Source organism: Cherax quadricarinatus, chromosome 9, assembly GCF_038502225.1.
Source record: "Cherax quadricarinatus isolate ZL_2023a chromosome 9, ASM3850222v1, whole genome shotgun sequence".
Taxonomy (NCBI): Eukaryota; Metazoa; Arthropoda; class Malacostraca; order Decapoda; family Parastacidae; genus Cherax; species Cherax quadricarinatus.
This window is the reverse complement of record NC_091300.1, coordinates 50,464,497-50,482,739: the sequence shown is the minus strand read 5'-3', so window position 1 is coordinate 50,482,739 and position 18,243 is coordinate 50,464,497. Positions and strand designations below refer to the sequence as shown.

General features: G+C 41.0%; 1 protein-coding gene across 1 annotated transcript in view; it reads left to right on the top strand.

The window, feature by feature from the left end:
* LOC128686061 (adenylate cyclase type 8-like) overlaps positions 1-18,243 on the top strand; it is a gene marked incomplete in the record, with an annotated part of 931,274 nt that overhangs the window by 337,435 nt on the left and 575,596 nt on the right.

Sequence of the window (18,243 nt, the reverse complement as noted above, 5' to 3'; positions counted from 1 at the left end):
CTATAATTACCGTACATAATTGCCGTAAATTATTATTACTTTTTGTTTCTGATAATTATTCTCTCCATATGATGATGACAAAGAAAATTATTAAGAATTCATGATAACTATGTTGCCGCTTTGGATGAATAATGATATTTTCGAGTTAGACATGAGTATTTTCCATTACCCAGGTACACTATGGCACATGCGGGTTTAGTGTTTCTCTGCGAATATATTGTAAATAACTGTTGATTGTAACTACAATCTCAATTTAAGCATAATGTTGTTAATCTGTTTAGAACTCAATCTTCAACACTATGTTGTTCATTAATACAATCTGATCTATATTTGTGGTTTACGAGGACTTAGTCCCCTCAAGGAAGGTTCCTTGATGCTGTTCAGGGGCTCTTGATCTAGAGAATTGGATCTGTGCTTCTGTCCTAAGCTCTCGGGGAGTTAGCGTGAGGTTTTACAGAACACCATGGCTTGTTGTAGTGTTTTTGAATCTCAGGTTAAAGTGCTGAAGGAGGAGGTTCTACTTCTTCAGGAGGAAAATAGGAAGCTGAAGCCTCGTCTATATGGGTCTGGGAGTGAGTGTGAGATGGATGGAGCTGGTAAAGAGGAAATGGTCACCAGCTGTGAAAGTGGCAGCTGTTTTAAGTGGCAAGTGGTTCACAACTCAGGAAGAAGGAAAATAAGGAGGGTTAATAGAGATGTGAAGGTAGGAAATCGATTCTCTGTTCTCCAAGACGAGTGTATCTCAGTGGTTAGTGAGGTTAAAGATATCACTGACTCCCCAGCTAATCAAGGTAAGAATATTCTAATTGTAGGAGATTATCAGGTAAGAAATACAGACTGTGCTTTTTGTAACGGAGATAGGAAGGTCAGACAGAGGGTGTGCCTCCCATACTCTGGTGTTGGTGACATAGTCAGCAGGCTAGGTAATATTATGTCAGGTAATCGGAACAAGCCCATTATCTGTCTTAGTACTGGGGGTAATGACATTAGGAAGGGCAGGAGACAAGAGCTACTGCATAAGTACAGGTCAGCCATAGAAGTGGTCAGGTCTATGGGAGGAATCCCAATCATATGTAGCATCTTGCCTAGAAAGGGAGTGGGCAATGAATGGATGTCTAGGGCAATTGGTATAAATTGCTGGCTAGACAGGTACTGCAAGGAACCTGCAATCCCATTCATTGATAACTGGGACAAATTCTATGGCAAGGTATGCAAGAGATGGGCTTCATCTCTCTGGGGCCGGAGTGGTTACATTAGCCAATTCAACTGAGGGGGGTAATTGATGACTTGTCGTGGATATGTTTAAAAGACAATATTCAAAATAAAGTTGCTAGCAAAAGCAAAGCAATTGATCAACAAACAAAGAGAGATAGTAGAGGGCAACGAGTGACTAGCTCCATTAAGGTTTACTATAGATAAGACATAGACAACATTTAGGTAACTTTATTTCGAAACGTTTCGCCTACACAGTAGGCTTCTTCAGTCGAGTACAGAAAGTAGGCAGGAGCAGTAGAGATGTGAAGACGATGAAATCCGTCCATCAACCTTGAAGTCGTAGATTTGAGGTTGTCAGTCCCTCAGCCTGGAGAAGTTCTGTTCCAAAGTCTGGAACTAACTGAAGATCAAGCGACAGTGTTGAGACTTAAATATTGTCGGAAGGAGAGGTGCAGAGTAGTAGTAGTGAGAATGTAGCCACTGAGAGGTCATGTCCTACTTTCTGTACTCGACTGAAGAAGCCTACTGTGTGCTTACGACGACGTTTCGGTCCGACTTGGACCATTTACAAAGTCAAGCGGATGTCTTGCTCTCTGACTCACGTACCTACACTCCTCTCGTTTCCAACCGTCTTGATAGCATCAAGAGAACTTTCAACAAGAAACTAAGGACTCTCTCCGACCTCTGTCCTCCTGACTTTGACCTTGTTCAACGGTTTCGTGTCATCTATCCCCCTCTTCCCTATTTCTATGGCCTTCCCAAAACTCAGAAACCTGATATTCCCCTACGTCCTATCATATCCTCTAGAGGTTCTGTCTCTTATTCTCTTGCTTCTTGGTTGGCTAAAACCATCACTCCCTTTCTTGGTACTTTTTCTCCTGCCCACCTCCGTCACTCTCAAGACTTCATTGAACGGGATCGCTCTCTCCCAACCTGTAAGATGCTTAGTCTTGACGTTGAGTCCCTCTTCACCAATGTCCCTCTTGATGATGTCCTTGATTTCCTTAGAGAGAAGGCCCTTGAAGTGTTTCTACATCTCCCTATACCTATTGATGTCTTTCTTGATCTTATCCGCCTCTGGACTCTAATTCCTTTTCCTTCCAAGGGAAATATTATTCTCAAACCTTCGGTGTCGCTATGGACTCTCCTCTCTCTCCTGTCCTTGCTAATCTTTACATGGAATACTTCGAGACTGTTCTTCTTCCTACCATCGATATGCAACCTTCACTCTGGTTCCGCTGAGTGGACGACATATTTGCTCTGTGGCCTCATGACTCCAACCTCTTCCAACCTTTTCTTGAAGCTCTTAATAATCTTGCCCCTTCCATTAAGTTTAAGGCTGAATGGGAATCTAATTCCTTGCTTCCTTTCCTTGATGTCCATGTCCACCGCTCAGATACAGGTTTTTCCTTTTCCGTTTACCGAAAACCTATGCACAGTGGCATGTACATTCACTACTTTTCCTATCATGCTTCCCCTGTCAAGAAAAGTGTTCTTAAGAACATAAGAACATAAGAACATAAGAACATAAGAATGTAGGAACACTGCAGAAGGCCTACTGGGCCTCCCTCTTTCTCCGTGCCCTCCGCATCTGTGATCCTCAGTTCCTTCCAGCAGAAATTTCCACTCTTCACAATTCGTTTTCCCGTCTTGGCTACCCTTCCCATTTCATAAACTCTGCCTTCTCACGGGCTAAACGTAATTTCTTCTCTCCCAAACTCTCTACTCCTGGGAACTCTTCTGTCTTCTGCCTTTCCTACATTTCCGGTCTTTCTAATCTCAACAATTATCTCCGTCCCTTAGACATCAAGCTTACTTTCCACCAGACTAACACTCTGCGCACTAATCTCCTTCATACCTCTCCTCCCTCTAGAGATGTTCCTGGTGTCTACTCTATTTCTTGCTCCTCCTGTCCTCTTCAATACTTTGGAGAAACTGGCCGATCTCTTTCTGAGAGACTTAGGGAGCACAAAAAAAGCGTTAGGCTCGCCGACACTAACAATGCTCTTTTCTGTCACGTCAGAGATCACAGCCATCCTATAGACTGGTCTTCTGCTAAAACTGTCTTCCCTACTTCCAACTTTAACAGTCGCTGTCTTGTTGAATCCTCTCTAATACACAACTTTCCTTGTATGAATCTTAGTCCTGGCTTCTTCTCTCTAGATGCCTTCCTCTCCCACTACATTGTAAAATGATTCCTCATTTTCTTCTTCTCCCTCTTCCCCTTTCCTTTTTTTTTGTCTCTTTTTTTGTCTTTCTTCTGTCGCGTGTTTCTGTTCCTTCATTATTTATTTCATCGTTCTCCTTCCCCCCACCTCTGTGCACTTGCTCTCCCTCTGTGGGCACCTAGCTCCCTTGCAGTCCTCCCCTTTCTTTATATTTGACTGGCTCCTCTTCCTTAGTTCCCCACTACTACCACTATTACTACAACTACTACTACTACTACTACTACCACTACTACTACTACTACTACTACCACTACTACTACTACTACTACTACTACTACTACTACCCCCAGTACCTCTTCCTGCCTATACATAGCCGTCCTGCTCCACTTCTGGTTAGTGTGACTTTGTAAATGGTCCAAGTTGGACCGAAACGTCGTCGTAAGCTCCTCTCTTCTATGTGCGGGTTATTTGTGAATCGTTCCAGTCACGGTATTGTGCCTTTTTTTTTGTTATTTACCAACCTGTCGGTATTGTATACCTTTTGATAATCACTCTGTCAGACACTGCAACACAATGGCATCTTGGTACAGAAGAGAAAACACCTTGGACAACTTTTTCAAGTGAGAACTGTTTGATCTGAGAGGGACATGACCTCCCAGTGGCTAAATTCTCACTACTACTACTCTGCACCTCTCCTTCCGACAATGTTAAAGTCTCAACACTGTCGCTTGATCTTCAGTTAGTTCCAGACTTTCGAACAGAACTTCTCCAGGCTGAGGGACTGACAACCTCAAATCTACGACTTCAAGGGTGATGGACTGATTACATCGTCTACACATCTCTACTGCTCCTGCCTACTTTCTGTACTCAATTGAAGAAGCCTACTGTGTAGGCGAAACGTTTCGAAATAAAGTTACTTAAATGTTGCCTATGTGTCTTATCTACCAACCTGTCGGTATTGTATCCCATTTGATAATCACAAGGTTTACTATGCAAATAGATAGATTAGCTAAGATTACTTGCAAGTGTAGGTAATATAGATATTATTGCTATAACAGAGACCTGGTTCAACCTGAAAGATAGAGAAATGCCTTCTGAATGTAACATCCAGGGTTATAAACTATTCCACACTGATAGGGTCAACACGAAGGGTGGTGGAGTGGCGATATAAGTCAGAGAAAATTTAAATTGCTGTCTTAGACATGATATAAAATCAGAAACAACGGACACAGAATCTGTTTGGCTACAGTTTCTCGAGGGTCGTGACAAATTAATTTTGGGTGTGATTTATAGGCCCCCACACCTTGATAGTGAGTGTAGTAAGCTGTTATGGGACGAAATTCATATGGCATCTAGATATGAAAATATTGCATTTTTGGGAGATTTTAACTTTAGACAAATTGATTTGAACAATGTGACAGGAAATCTTGAGTCTAGTAACTTTTTGATACAGTTCAAGATTGCTTTTTAAAACAGTTTGTGACAGAACAAACTAGAGGAAACAATCTACTTGACTTGGTTCTTGCCAACAAAGAATCACCAATTAATAATCTTGAAGTTAATGATGAGCTTGGGGAAAGCAATCGCAAATCACTTAGTTTCAATATATCATGGAACTACCCAGATAACTGTAATCAAATCTCTGTCCCAGACTTTTGCTTGGCCGATTTTATGGGACTGAAAAATTACCTGGGTGGGCTAAATTGGGACATCCTGACTATGGGTCAGGTAGGTGGTCTTCGTTGCCAATATGATGTTTTTCAGAGTATAGTTCTAGCTGCCCAGACAACTTTTGTTCTCATTAGGGAAATTAGATCTAACAAAAAGGATCCCAAATGGATGAGCAATAGATTAAAACATCTCATTGGCCAAAAGAGAGGCATATATAGGCGTATCAAAAGAGGGGATGGGCAGTTAAGAAATCAATATATTCAATTAAAGAGAGAAATAAAAAAAAGGAATAAGAAAAGTAAAAAGGGATTATGAGACTAAGGTCGCAAGGGATTCGAAGACTAACCAAAAAGGATTCTTTCAGTTATACAGAAGTAAGATTGTTAAATTAGACACATGTGCAACTCTTGGGTTGCACATGTGTCTAAATTAACAACATGTCGGTTCTTTGAACCATTCATCTAGAAGTAAGATTAGGGACAAGACAGGCCCACTTAACTCAGGTCAGATCACTGACAGTGATAAGGATATGTGTGAAATTTTCAATACTTACTTCCTCTCAGTTTTTACCCAGGAAAATACTAGCGAAATTCCAATAATAATAGATTATGTAGAATAGAACGATGATAAACAATGCACGATTGCAGTAACTAGTGATATGGTTCTCAGACAAATAGAGAAATTAAAACCTAACAATTCCCCAGGCCCTGATGAACTGTTTGCAAGAGTGTTAAAGGAGTGTAAAGAGGAACATAGCATACCTTTGGCTAATCTTTTCAACATATCACTGCAAACTGGCATAGTGCCTGATAAATGGAAAATGGCAAATGTAATACCTATTTACAAGGTAGGTGACAGGTCCTTGGCTTCGAACTATAGACCAATAAGCCTTACCTCCATAGTGGGAAAATTTATGGAATCAATAATTACCGAAGCAATTCGTAGCAATCTCAAAAGGCATAAATTGTTTAAAGAATCTCAGCACGATTTTATAAAGGGGCGTTCCTGTCTCGTTAATTTACTAACTTTCTTCACTAAGGTATTTGAGGAGGTAGATCATGGTATTGAATATGATATTGTATATATGGACTTCAGGGGTTAGTGTTGGCCCCTTGTTGTTCACAATCTACATAAACGATATAGATGAAGAAGATTGAGACACTTATGCAGCATATGGGAATCTTTATTCAGGAAACGTTTCGCCACGCAGTGGCTTCATCAGTCCAATACAAAGAGGAAGGCGTAAGGAGAGGAGGAGAATGAGGTAATCAGTCCCTCAACCTGGAGTCGATGTGTTCAGTCCATCAATCTTGTAGAATGTACAGCATAGGGCCGTAGACGTGGCTTATATACTGTAGTGAGGTGACGTGAAGCAGTTGGAGGCGGGGTCATAGTGGTACCATCCACTAGTCGAAGTAGGTCTTCGTCCAAAGGTTGAACAAGTGTTGAAGAATTCTTTGTAACAAGATCCCATGATGCTGCTGTGTCTGACAGTTGTGATGAATGGTTTGAAAAACCGACATGTTGAAGATTGAGACACTTATGCAGCATATGGGAATCTTTATTCAGGAAACGTTTCGCCACGCAGTGGCTTCATCAGTCCAATACAAAGAGGAAGGCGTAAGGAGAGGAGGAGAATGAGGTAATCAGTCCCTCAACCTGGAGTCGATGTGTTCAGTCCATCAATCTTGTAGAATGTACAGCATAGGGCCGTAGACGTGGCTTATATACATCGACTCCAGGTTGAGGGACTGATTACCTCATTCTCCTCCTCTCCTTACGCCTTCCTCTTTGTATTGGACTGATGAAGCCACTGCGTGGCGAAACGTTTCCTGAATAAAGATTCCCATATGCTGCATAAGTGTCTCAATCTTCAACATGTCGGTTTTTCAAACCATTCATCACAACTGTCAGACACAGCAGCATCATGGGATCTTGTTACAAAGAATTCTTCAACACTTGTTCAACCTTTGGACGAAGACCTACTTCGACTAGTGGATGGTACCACTATGACCCCGCCTCCAACTGCTTCACGTCACCTCACTACAGTATATAAGCCACGTCTACGGCCCTATGCTGTACATTCTACAAGATTGATGGACTGAACACATCGACTCCAGGTTGAGGGACTGATTACCTCATTCTCCTCCTCTCCTTACGCCTTCCTCTTTGTATTGGACTGATGAAGCCACTGCGTGGCGAAACGTTTCCTGAATAAAGATTCCCATATGCTGCATAAGTGTCTCAATCTTCAACATGTCGGTTTTTCAAACCATTCATCACAACTGTCAGACACAGCAGCATCATGGGATCTTGTTACAAAGAATTCTTCAACACTTGTTCAACCTTTGGACGAAGACCTACTTCGACTAGTGGATGGTACCACTATGACCCCGCCTCCAACTGCTTCACGTCACCTCACTACAGTATATAAGCCACGTCTACGGCCCTATGCTGTACATTCTACAAGATTGATGGACTGAACACATCGACTCCAGGTTGAGGGACTGATTACCTCATTCTCCTCCTCTCCTTACGCCTTCCTCTTTGTATTGGACTGATGAAGCCACTGCGTGGCGAAACGTTTCCTGAATAAAGATTCCCATATGCTGCATAAGTGTCTCAATCTTCAACATGTCGGTTTTTCAAACCATTCATCACAACTGTCAGACACAGCAGCATCATGGGATCTTGTTACAAAGAATTCTTCAACACTTGTTCAACCTTTGGACGAAGACCTACTTCGACTAGTGGATGGTACCACTATGACCCCGCCTCCAACTGCTTCACGTCACCTCACTACAGTATATAAGCCACGTCTACGGCCCTATGCTGTACATTCTACAAGATTGATGGACTGAACACATCGACTCCAGGTTGAGGGACTGATTACCTCATTCTCCTCCTCTCCTTACGCCTTCCTCTTTGTATTGGACTGATGAAGCCACTGCGTGGCGAAACGTTTCCTGAATAAAGATTCCCATATGCTGCATAAGTGTCTCAATCTTCAACATGTCGGTTTTTCAAACCATTCATCACAAACGATATAGATGATGGAATAAACAGCGACATAAGCAAATTTGCTGTTGACACCAAAATAGGCCATCCAATTCATTCTATGAGGACATTAGAGCACTCCAGGATGATTTGAATAGACTGATGCAGAGTCAGAAAGTGGCAAATGCAGTTTAATATAGACAAATGCAAAGTTCTAAATGTTGGACAGGAAAATAACCATGCCACATATAAACTAAATAATGTGTATCTTAATATTACGGATTGCGAAAAGGATTTAGGAGTTCTGGTTAGCAGTAATCTAAAACTAAGACAACAGTGCATTAGTGTTTGCAATGAAGCTAACAGTATAAGAACATAAGAATGGAGGAACACTGAGAAGGCCTACTGGCCCATACAAGGCAGGTCCTTATCAAAACCACCCCTGCCCAAAACTCCACAAGAATTAACTCCCATACCCACGACACCAATCAAACACTGCCCCTCCCACTCATATATTTGTCCAAGCTCTTTTTAAAGCTGCCCAAGGTCCTAGCCTCGATCACGCTACTCGGAAGACCATTCCACACATCCACCACTCTGTTCGAAAACCAGTACTTACCTATGTACTTTCTAAATCTAAATTTGTCCGACTTAAATCCATTATTTCTGGTTCTATCCTGGTTCGACACCCTCAGTACTTCATTAATATCACCTTTGTACATTAAAATGGTATAAAATACCGACAGATTGTTAGGTAAGACACATATGCAACAGTTAGGTATCTTTATTTCGAAACGTTTCGCCTACACAGTAGGCTTCTTCAGTCGAGTACAGAAAAGTTGATAGAAGCAGAAGATACTTGAAGACGATGTAATCAGTCCATCACCCTTAAAGTTTTGAGGTGGTCAGTCCCTCAGTCTGGAGAAGAGCATTTCTGAAACAATACTGAAAAGCCTACTGTGTAGGCGAAACGTTTCGAAATAAAGATACCTAACTGTTGCATATGTGTCTTACCTAACAATATCACCTTTGTTTACGCCCGTCATCCACTCATATACCTCAATGACATCTCCCGTCATTCTACATGTCTCCAGAGAGTGGAGATTCAAAGAACAAAAGCTCTAAGTCTATCTTCATACGACAGATTCTTTACACAGTAAATCCTTTTAGTCATTTTCAATGTATGTTCCCTAATGAGTCTATATCCATCCTGTAGTAAGGAAATCAAAAGTGAGCGGCATAATCCAAATCAGGCCTCACTAGTAATGTATAAAGCTGTAAAATAACTTTAGGACTTCTTTTACTTGCACGTCTTGAAATAAATCCCAGTAATCCATTAGCCTTGTTCTGCACACTTAGGCACTGCTGTCTTGGCTTTAGATTTCTGCTTACCATGACTCCCAAGTCTTTTTTACATACTGTATGATCAAGCTCTATTTCACCTAGTTTATAGCTACAAGAGTTATTTTCATTACCAAGGAAGAGTACCTTACACTTATCCACATTGATCCTCATCTGCCACTTTTCAGACCAAGACATTAATTTGTTCAAATCCTCCTGGAGTTCATTGGTATGCTCTTCAGTATGAATCGTATGATGAATCGCATCATCAGCAAATTTGTTCATGTTACTTTTAATTCCTTCATCAAGGTCATTAATGTAAATTACGAAATAAAGAGGGCCTAAAACCGATCCTTGTGGAACGTCACTAGTGACTAATCCCTATTCAGATTTGACCCCATTAATGGAAACTCTCTGCTTTCTATTGGTTGGACGGTAATCTGATGGAATGAACCTATCCCCTGATTTGAATATAGGAACTACATTAACCATCTTCCACATCTCTGGCACAAGACCAGTTAAAATGGGCGCATTAAACACGCTCGTTAATGGCTGACTAAGTTCCATCTTGCATTCTTTAAGTACCCTGGAAAACAACTCGTCGGGTCTCGGGGACTTATTTTGTTTCAATTTATCTACCGGTCTGATAACCATGTCCCTCGTGACAGTAATATTCGCTAATATGAATTCTTCAGAAAGTGAATAATTGTTAATTTCTGGAATCTCATTAACGATGAAAAGCAGGGGCGCCACGAGTACACTGAGAGACAACACAATAAGTGTCCGGGGCCCAAAACTGTTCAATTGCCTCCCAGCATACGTAAGGGGAATTACCAATAGACCCCTGACTGTCTTCAAGAAGGCACTGGACAAACACCTAAAGTCAGTACCTGACCAACCGGGCTGTAACAGCCTGGTTGATCAGACCCTGATCCACAATGAGGCCTGGTCTCAGACCGGGCCGCGGGGGCGTTGACTCCCAAAACCCTCTCCAGATAAACTCCAGGTAAAGGTCTTCTTGAGTAAAGACTGACAAAAAATAGTCATTAAATAGAGAACACATTTCCAGCTCGTTATCCGTCAGCTATCCATTCCCAATTTTCAGAGGTTCTATTTTTTCCTTAACCATCGTCCTGTACACTTGAAAGAATGCTTTTGGATTAGTCTTTGATTCATTAGCAACTTTAATTTCATAGTCACGTTTAGCTTCACTAATCCTCTTTTTTCCTTCTCATTTTAACTAAACATATTGGTCAATAAGGTTAATCTCTCCTCTTTTGATGCGCCTATAAATTTCCCTTTTCTCTCCTAGTAAATGTTTTAGCCTCCTGTTAACCCATTTGGGGTCTTTATTATTTGACCTAATATCTCTTTGGGGAATATATATACCCTGAGCTCGTTGTACATTATTAAGAAAAAATTCATAATCGCAGATCCTTTCGTAATAGTGAGTATGATCATCAGTAAAATTATTAGCTAGATTAAACCAATCTAGATTAGACAGGAGTTCCCTAAGTAAATTATAATCTGCAGAACTAAAATCAAGGACTTTTACCGTATTATCATTATTCTTGCATTCCCAACTAATGCTAAAAGTAATGGATTTGTGGTCACTAGCACCAAGCTTTTCAGCGATCTCCAGAGTATTTAAGAGTGTTTCCTTATTTGACAAAACTAGGTAGAGCAAATTATTACCTTTGTTAGGCTCTGTTACACACTGCTTCAGAAAACAGTCCTGAAATACTTCCATAAAGTCACTGGACTCCAGATTACCGGCCAAAGAAGTCCAGTCAATTTGACTAAAGTTAAAATCCCCTACTATCACTACGTTACTTTGTTCAGAAGCCCTAACAATTTCGTTCCAAAGAAGTCTCCCTCTATCGTGATCCAAGCCTGGAGGTCGGTATATTACACCTAGAATTAGCTTTTCTTGACCCTCCACGAACTCTACCCAAACAGACTCTGTTACTGCTCCATCTATTTTTATACCTTTTTTTGCCCAACAATTTATATTTTCTTGTACGTATACCGCTACTCCTCCTTCCCATTAGATCTATCCACATTGAACAACTTAAACCCTTGAATTTAACACTCAGCAGTCATATCCCGACTCTTTAAATCATACCACGTTTCAGTTAATGCAATGATATCAAAGTTCCCAGCACATGCTACCAAACGTAATTCATTAATCTTATTTCTTGCACTTCGACTGTTAGTATAAAATACAGTTATATGTTTTTTCTTCTGCACCTTTTTCCTATTCACCTTTGCTTTTTTTTACACAAATTCTGTAATTATCATTACCCTGTGTTACTCCATGACTGTTATTATTAAGATTCATAATATCAAAGCCTAAGTCAATATATTCATACTCATTATTCTCCATTTCCAAGCCCATACTTCTAACTAATCCTAGTTTAAAGTCCTAACCACCCCCTCAACTGAGCTAGCAAGAAAACCCACACCTGCCCTAGATAAATGAACCTCATCCCTGGCATACATGTCATTTCTACCGTAGAAGTGGTCCCAGTTGTCAATGAATGGTACTGCATTATCCTTACAGTGCTTGTCCAGCCAACAATTTATACCAATTGCTCTGGATAACCATTCATTTCCAACACCGCTTCTTGGCAAAATGCCACATACAACAGTGCGCCCCCCTTCTTCTTAATTATGTCTATTGCTCTCCTGTACATTCTAACTAAATCCTCACTTCTATGCTTGCCTACATCATTGCCTCCAGCACTGAGGCAGATAATTGGATTGATCCCATAACCAATCATGATGTTGTCAAGCCGTCTAACAATATCCTCCATCCCAGCCCCAGGAAAGCAAACCCTCTATCTCCTACTCCTATCCTTCAAGCAGAAGGCCCTATCCATATACCTAACTTGGCTATCCCCAACAACAACAATGCTTTTACCTTCCTTGGCGTCGTTCGTCGTGATGTTCCTAGTAGTCGACTCACATTCATCGGGTAGCATGGAGAATGGGTTCGATGTTTCCACAGCAGTTTCCTGGATCTTCGTTGATTCTACCTCTCAATCTGTCCTCTTGATCCTTAACTTTGTCCCTTGCTTTCCAGCCACTGTTCAGGTTCCTTTCTTGGCTTGAGGATTCTCAACAGGAGGATTACTACGAATCTTCTTGTTTTCCTCAGTCAGTCGCTGTATCTCAAGAGTAGCCACCCTCAGTTCTTCCTTTAGCTGCTGGTAGAGTTGCTCAAGAGAGGACATCTTGTTCAGATTCACAGAGAGCACACAAAACACGTCCTCACAGAGTTAAATACAGGTCACCACCTTGGCTTCATAACAAGAAGTATAAATAATAAAAGTCCTCAGGTTGTTCTTCAGCTCTATATATCTTTGGTTAGGCATCATTTAGATTATGCTGCTCTGTTCTGGTCACCGTATTACAGAATAGATATAAATGCACTGGACAACATACAAAGGAGGATGACAAAGTTGATCCCATGTATCAGAAATCTTCCCTATAAGGATAGGCTGAGAGCCCTGAATCTGCACTCTCTAGAAAGGCGTAGAATTAGGGATGATAAGATTGAGGTGTATAAATGGAAAACAGGAATTAATAAAGGGGATGTAAATAGCGTGCTAAAAATATCTAACATAGACAGGGCTCGCAGCAATGATTTTAAATTGAAAAAATTCAGATTCAGGAAGGAAATAGGAAAGCACTGTTTTTTTAATAGAGTTGTGGATGAGTAGAACAAACTCCTGAGTACCGTCATAGACGCTAAGACGTTGTGTAGTTTTAAAAATAGGTTGGATAAATACATGAGTGGGTGTGGGTGGGTGTGAGTTGTACCTGACTAACTTGTGCTGAATGAACATTAAAATGGTATAAAATACCGACAGATTGTTAGGTAAGACACATACGCAACAGTTAGGTATCTTTATTTCGAAACGTTTCGCCTACACAGTAGGCTTCTTCAGTCGAGTACAGAAAAGTTGATAGAAGCAGAAGATACTTGAAGACGATGTAATCAGTCCATCACCCTTAAAGTTTTGAGGTGGTCAGTCCCTCAGTCTGGAGAAGAGCATTGTTCCGTTGTCTGAAACAATATGAAGTTGAAGTGACAGGATGGAGCCTTATATAGTGCCAGGAGGTGAGACGTAGGTTGCTTTGGGAGGGCAGGTCCCTCTCAAACCCAGCCGTTCTCACTAGTAGAGGTTGTCGAAGTTGATGGTCTGTACCAAGATACCCTTGTGTTGCAGTGTCTGACAGAATGAACATTAAAATGGTATAAAATACCGACAGATTGTTAGGTAAGACACATATGCAACAGTTAGGTATCTTTATTTCGAAACGTTTCGCCTACACAGTAGGCTTCTTCAGTCGAGTACAGAAAAGTTGATAGAAGCAGAAGATACTTGAAGACGATGTAATCAGTCCATCACCCTTAAAGTTTTGAGGTGGTCAGTCTCTCAGTCAGGAGAAGAGCATTGTTCCGTTGTCTGAAACATATGAAGTTGAAGTGACAGGATGGAGCCTTATATAGTGCCAGGAGGTGAGATGTAGGTTGCTTTGGGAGGGCAGGTCCCTCTCAAACCCAGCCGTTCTCACTAGTAGAGGTTGTCGAAGTTGATGGTCTACCAAGATACCCTTGTGTTGCAGTGTCTGACAGAATGAACATTAAAATGGTATAAAATACCGACAGATTGTTAGGTAAGACACATATGCAACAGTTAGGTATCTTTATTTCGAAACGTTTCGCCTACACAGTAGGCTTCTTCAGTCGAGTACAGAAAAGTTGATAGAAGCAGAAGATACTTGAAGACGATGTAATTAGTCCATCACCCTTAAAGTTTTGAGGTGGTCAGTCCCTCAGTCTGGAGAAGACTGTTGCATATGTGTCTTACCTAACAATCTGTCGGTATTTTATACCATTTTAATGTTCATTCTGTCAGACACTGCAACACAAGGGTATCTTGGTACAGACCATCAACTTCGACAACCTCTACTAGTGAGAACGGCTGGGTTTGAGAGGGACCTGCCCTCCCAAAGCAACCTACGTCTCACCTCCTGGCACTATATAAGGCTCCATCCTGTCACTTCAACTTCATATTGTTTCAGACAACGGAACAATGCTCTTCTCCAGACTGAGGGACTGACCACCTCAAAACTTTAAGGGTGATGGACTGATTACATCGTCTTCAAGTATCTTCTGCTTCTATCAACTTTTCTGTACTCGACTGAAGAAGCCTACTGTGTAGGCGAAACGTTTCGAAATAAAGATACCTAACTGTTGCATATGTGTCTTACCTAACAATCTGTCGGTATTTTATACCATTTTAATGTTCATTCTGTCAGACACTGCAACACAAGGGTATCTTGGTACAGACCATCAACTTCGACAACCTCTACTAGTGAGAACGGCTGGGTTTGAGAGGGACCTGCCCTCCCAAAGCAACCTACGTCTCACCTCATGGCACTATATAAGGCTCCATCCTGTCACTTCAACTTCATATTGTTTCAGACAACGGAACAATGCTCTTCTCCAGACTGAGAGACTGACCACCTCAAAACTTTAAGGGTGATGGACTGATTACATCGTCTTCAAGTATCTTCTGCTTCTATCAACTTTTCTGTACTCGACTGAAGAAGCCTACTGTGTAGGCGAAACGTTTCGAAATAAAGATACCTAACTGTTGCATATGTGTCTTACCTAACAATCTGTCGGTATTTTATACCATTTTAATGTTCATTCTGTCAGACACTGCAACACAAGGGTATCTTGGTACAGACCATCAACTTCGACAACCTCTACTAGTGAGAACGGCTGGGTTTGAGAGGGACCTGCCCTCCCAAAGCAACCTACGTCTCACCTCCTGGCACTATATAAGGCTCCATCCTGTCACTTCAACTTCATATTGTTTCAGACAACGGAACAATGCTCTTCTCCAGACTGAGGGACTGACCACCTCAAAACTTTAAGGGTGATGGACTGATTACATCGTCTTCAAGTATCTTCTGCTATCAACTTTTCTGTACTCGACTGAAGAAGCCTACTGTGTAGGCGAAACGTTTCGAAATAAAGATACTTAACTGTTGCATATGTGTCTTACCTAACTTGTGCTACTAGGGCGGGTGCAGTGCTCCTCCCTTAAGTGACGAAATATCTACTAGGGCATAAGAAAGGAATTTATAGGCGTATCAAAAGAGGCGAGGGTCATCATATGAATCAGTATATTGACATTAAGAGGGACATTAAAAGGGGATAAGAAAAGCTAAAAGGGACTATGAAATTAAAGTTGTTAGGGATTCTAAAACTAACCCAAAAAGTTTTTTTCCAAGTCTATAGAACAAAAGTCAGAGAAAAGATAGGTCCCCTTGTTAGGTAAGACACATATGCAACAGTTAGGTATCTTTATTATGAAACGTTTCGCCTACACAGTAGGCTTCTTCAGTCAAGTACAGAAAAGTTGATAGAAGCAGAAGATACTTGAAGACGGTGTAATCAGTCCATCACCCTTAAAGTTTTGAGGTGGTCAGTCCCTCAGTCTGGAGAAGAGTATTGTTCCATAGTATGAAACAATATGGAGATGAAGTGACAGGATGGAGCTTTTATAGCGCCAAGAGGTGAGACGTAGGCCACTAGGAGAGGTAAGAACTCAGATGTTGAAAGGTCAGGTCCTTCTCAAATCCAGCCGCTCTCACTGGTGGAAGTTGTCGAAGTTGATTGCAGGTCTGTACCAAGATACCCTTGTGTTGCAGTGTCTGACAGATTGAACATTAAAATGGTATAAAATACCGACAGGTTGTTAGGTAAGACACATATGCAAGAGTAAGGGTGATGGACTGATTACATCGTCTTCAAGTATCTTCTGCTTCTATCAACTTTTCTGTACTTGACTGAAGAAGCCTACTGTGTAGGCGAAACGTTTCATAATAAAGATACCTAACTGTTGCATATGTGTCTTACCTAACAACCTGTCGGTATTTTATACCATTTTAATGTTCAATAGGTCCCCTTAAAAATAACTATGGGCATCTTACTGACAAAGAGAATGAAATGTGCTCGATTTTAAATAATTATTTTCTCTCGGTTTTTACACAGGAAGACACTAATAATATTCCGGTAATTAATTTTTATAGTGGATCAGAAGAAGATGAATTATGTAACATCACAGTCACTAGTGAAATGGTTGTGAAGCAGACAGACCGACTGAAGCAAAATAAGTCACCGGGTCCTGATGAGGTTTTTTCAAGGGTTCTTAAGGAATGCAAAATGGAAGTCTGTGAACCATTAACTAATATTTTTAATTTATCTCTTCAAACAGGTGTAGTGTCTGATATGTGGAAGATGGCTAATGTAATTCCTATTTTTAAAACGGGACAAGTCGTTACCGTCAAATTACCGCCCAATAAGCCTGACCTCAATTGTAGGCAAATTACTAGAGTCAATTATAGCTGAGATTATAAGAAGCCATCTCGATAAGCATAGCTTGATTAAGGATACTCAGCATGGATTCACAAGAGGCCGGTCTTGTCTAACTAATTTATTAACTTTCTTCAGTAAAGCTTTTGAGGCTGTTGACCACGATAAAGAATTTGATATTGTTTACTTAGATTTTAGTAAGGCATTTGATAGAGTTCCGCACCAAAGACTGTTGAAGAAAGTGGCAGCTCATGGCATTGGGGGAACGGTGCTCTCGTGGATCGAATCATGGCTCACAGACAGGAAGCAGAGAGTGTCCATAAATGGGGTTAAATCCGAGTGGGGATCAGTAACAAGTGGCGTTCCACAGGGATCAGTCTTGGGCCCGTTGTTGTTTATAATATATATCAATGATCTTGATGAAGGAATTACTAGTGATATGAGCAAATTCGCCGATGACACGAAGATAGGTAGGATAATTGATTCAAACGTAGATGTTAGGGAACTTCAGGAGGATTTAGACAAACTCTACTCTTGGTCAGAAAAGTGGCAGATGCAGTTCAATGTAGATGAATGCAAGGTTCTGAAGCTCGGGAGTGTCCATAACCCTAGCACTTATAAGTTAAATAATGTAGAACTTAGCCATACAGATTGCGAAAAGGACTTGGGGGTTATGGTAAGCAGCAACCTTAAACCAAGACAGCAATGCCTAAGTGTACGTAATAAGGCAAAAGATTACTGGGATTTATATCAAGAAGTGTAAGCAACAAAAGTCCAGAGGTCATACTGCAGCTTTATACATCATTAGTAAGGCCTCACCTAGATTATGCAGCTCAATTCTGGTCTCCATATTACAGAATGGACATAAATTCGTTAGAAAACATTCAGCGTAGGACGACTAAATTAATACATAGCATTAGAAATCTTCCTTATGAAGAAAGATTGAAGACTCTTAAGTTACATTCACTTGTTAGACGAAGAATGAGGGGAGACCTGATCGAAGTGTATAAGTGGATGATAGGTATTAATAAAGGGGATATTAACAAGGTCTTGAGGATATCTCTCCAAGAGAGAACCCGCAGTAATGGATTTAAATTAAATAAGTTTAGATTTAGAAAGGACATAGGAAAGTATTGGTTTGGAAATAGGGTAGTTGATGAGTGGAACAGTCTACCTAGTTGGGTTATTGAGGCTAGGACTTTGGGTAGTTTCAAATTTAGGTTGGATAAGTACATGAGTGGGAGGGGTTGGATTTGAGAGGGACTTGCACATCGGAGCTTGTTTCTTGGGTGGCATTGAAAATTGGGTTGGTCAAATGTTTGTTAGTGGGATGAATTGTAAAGGACCTGCCTAGTATGGGCCAACAGGCCTGCTGCAGTGTTCCTCCTTTCTTATGTTCTTATGTTCTTATGTCTGACCTCACTAGGTCAAGGCATTGGCTTAAGCCGGTGG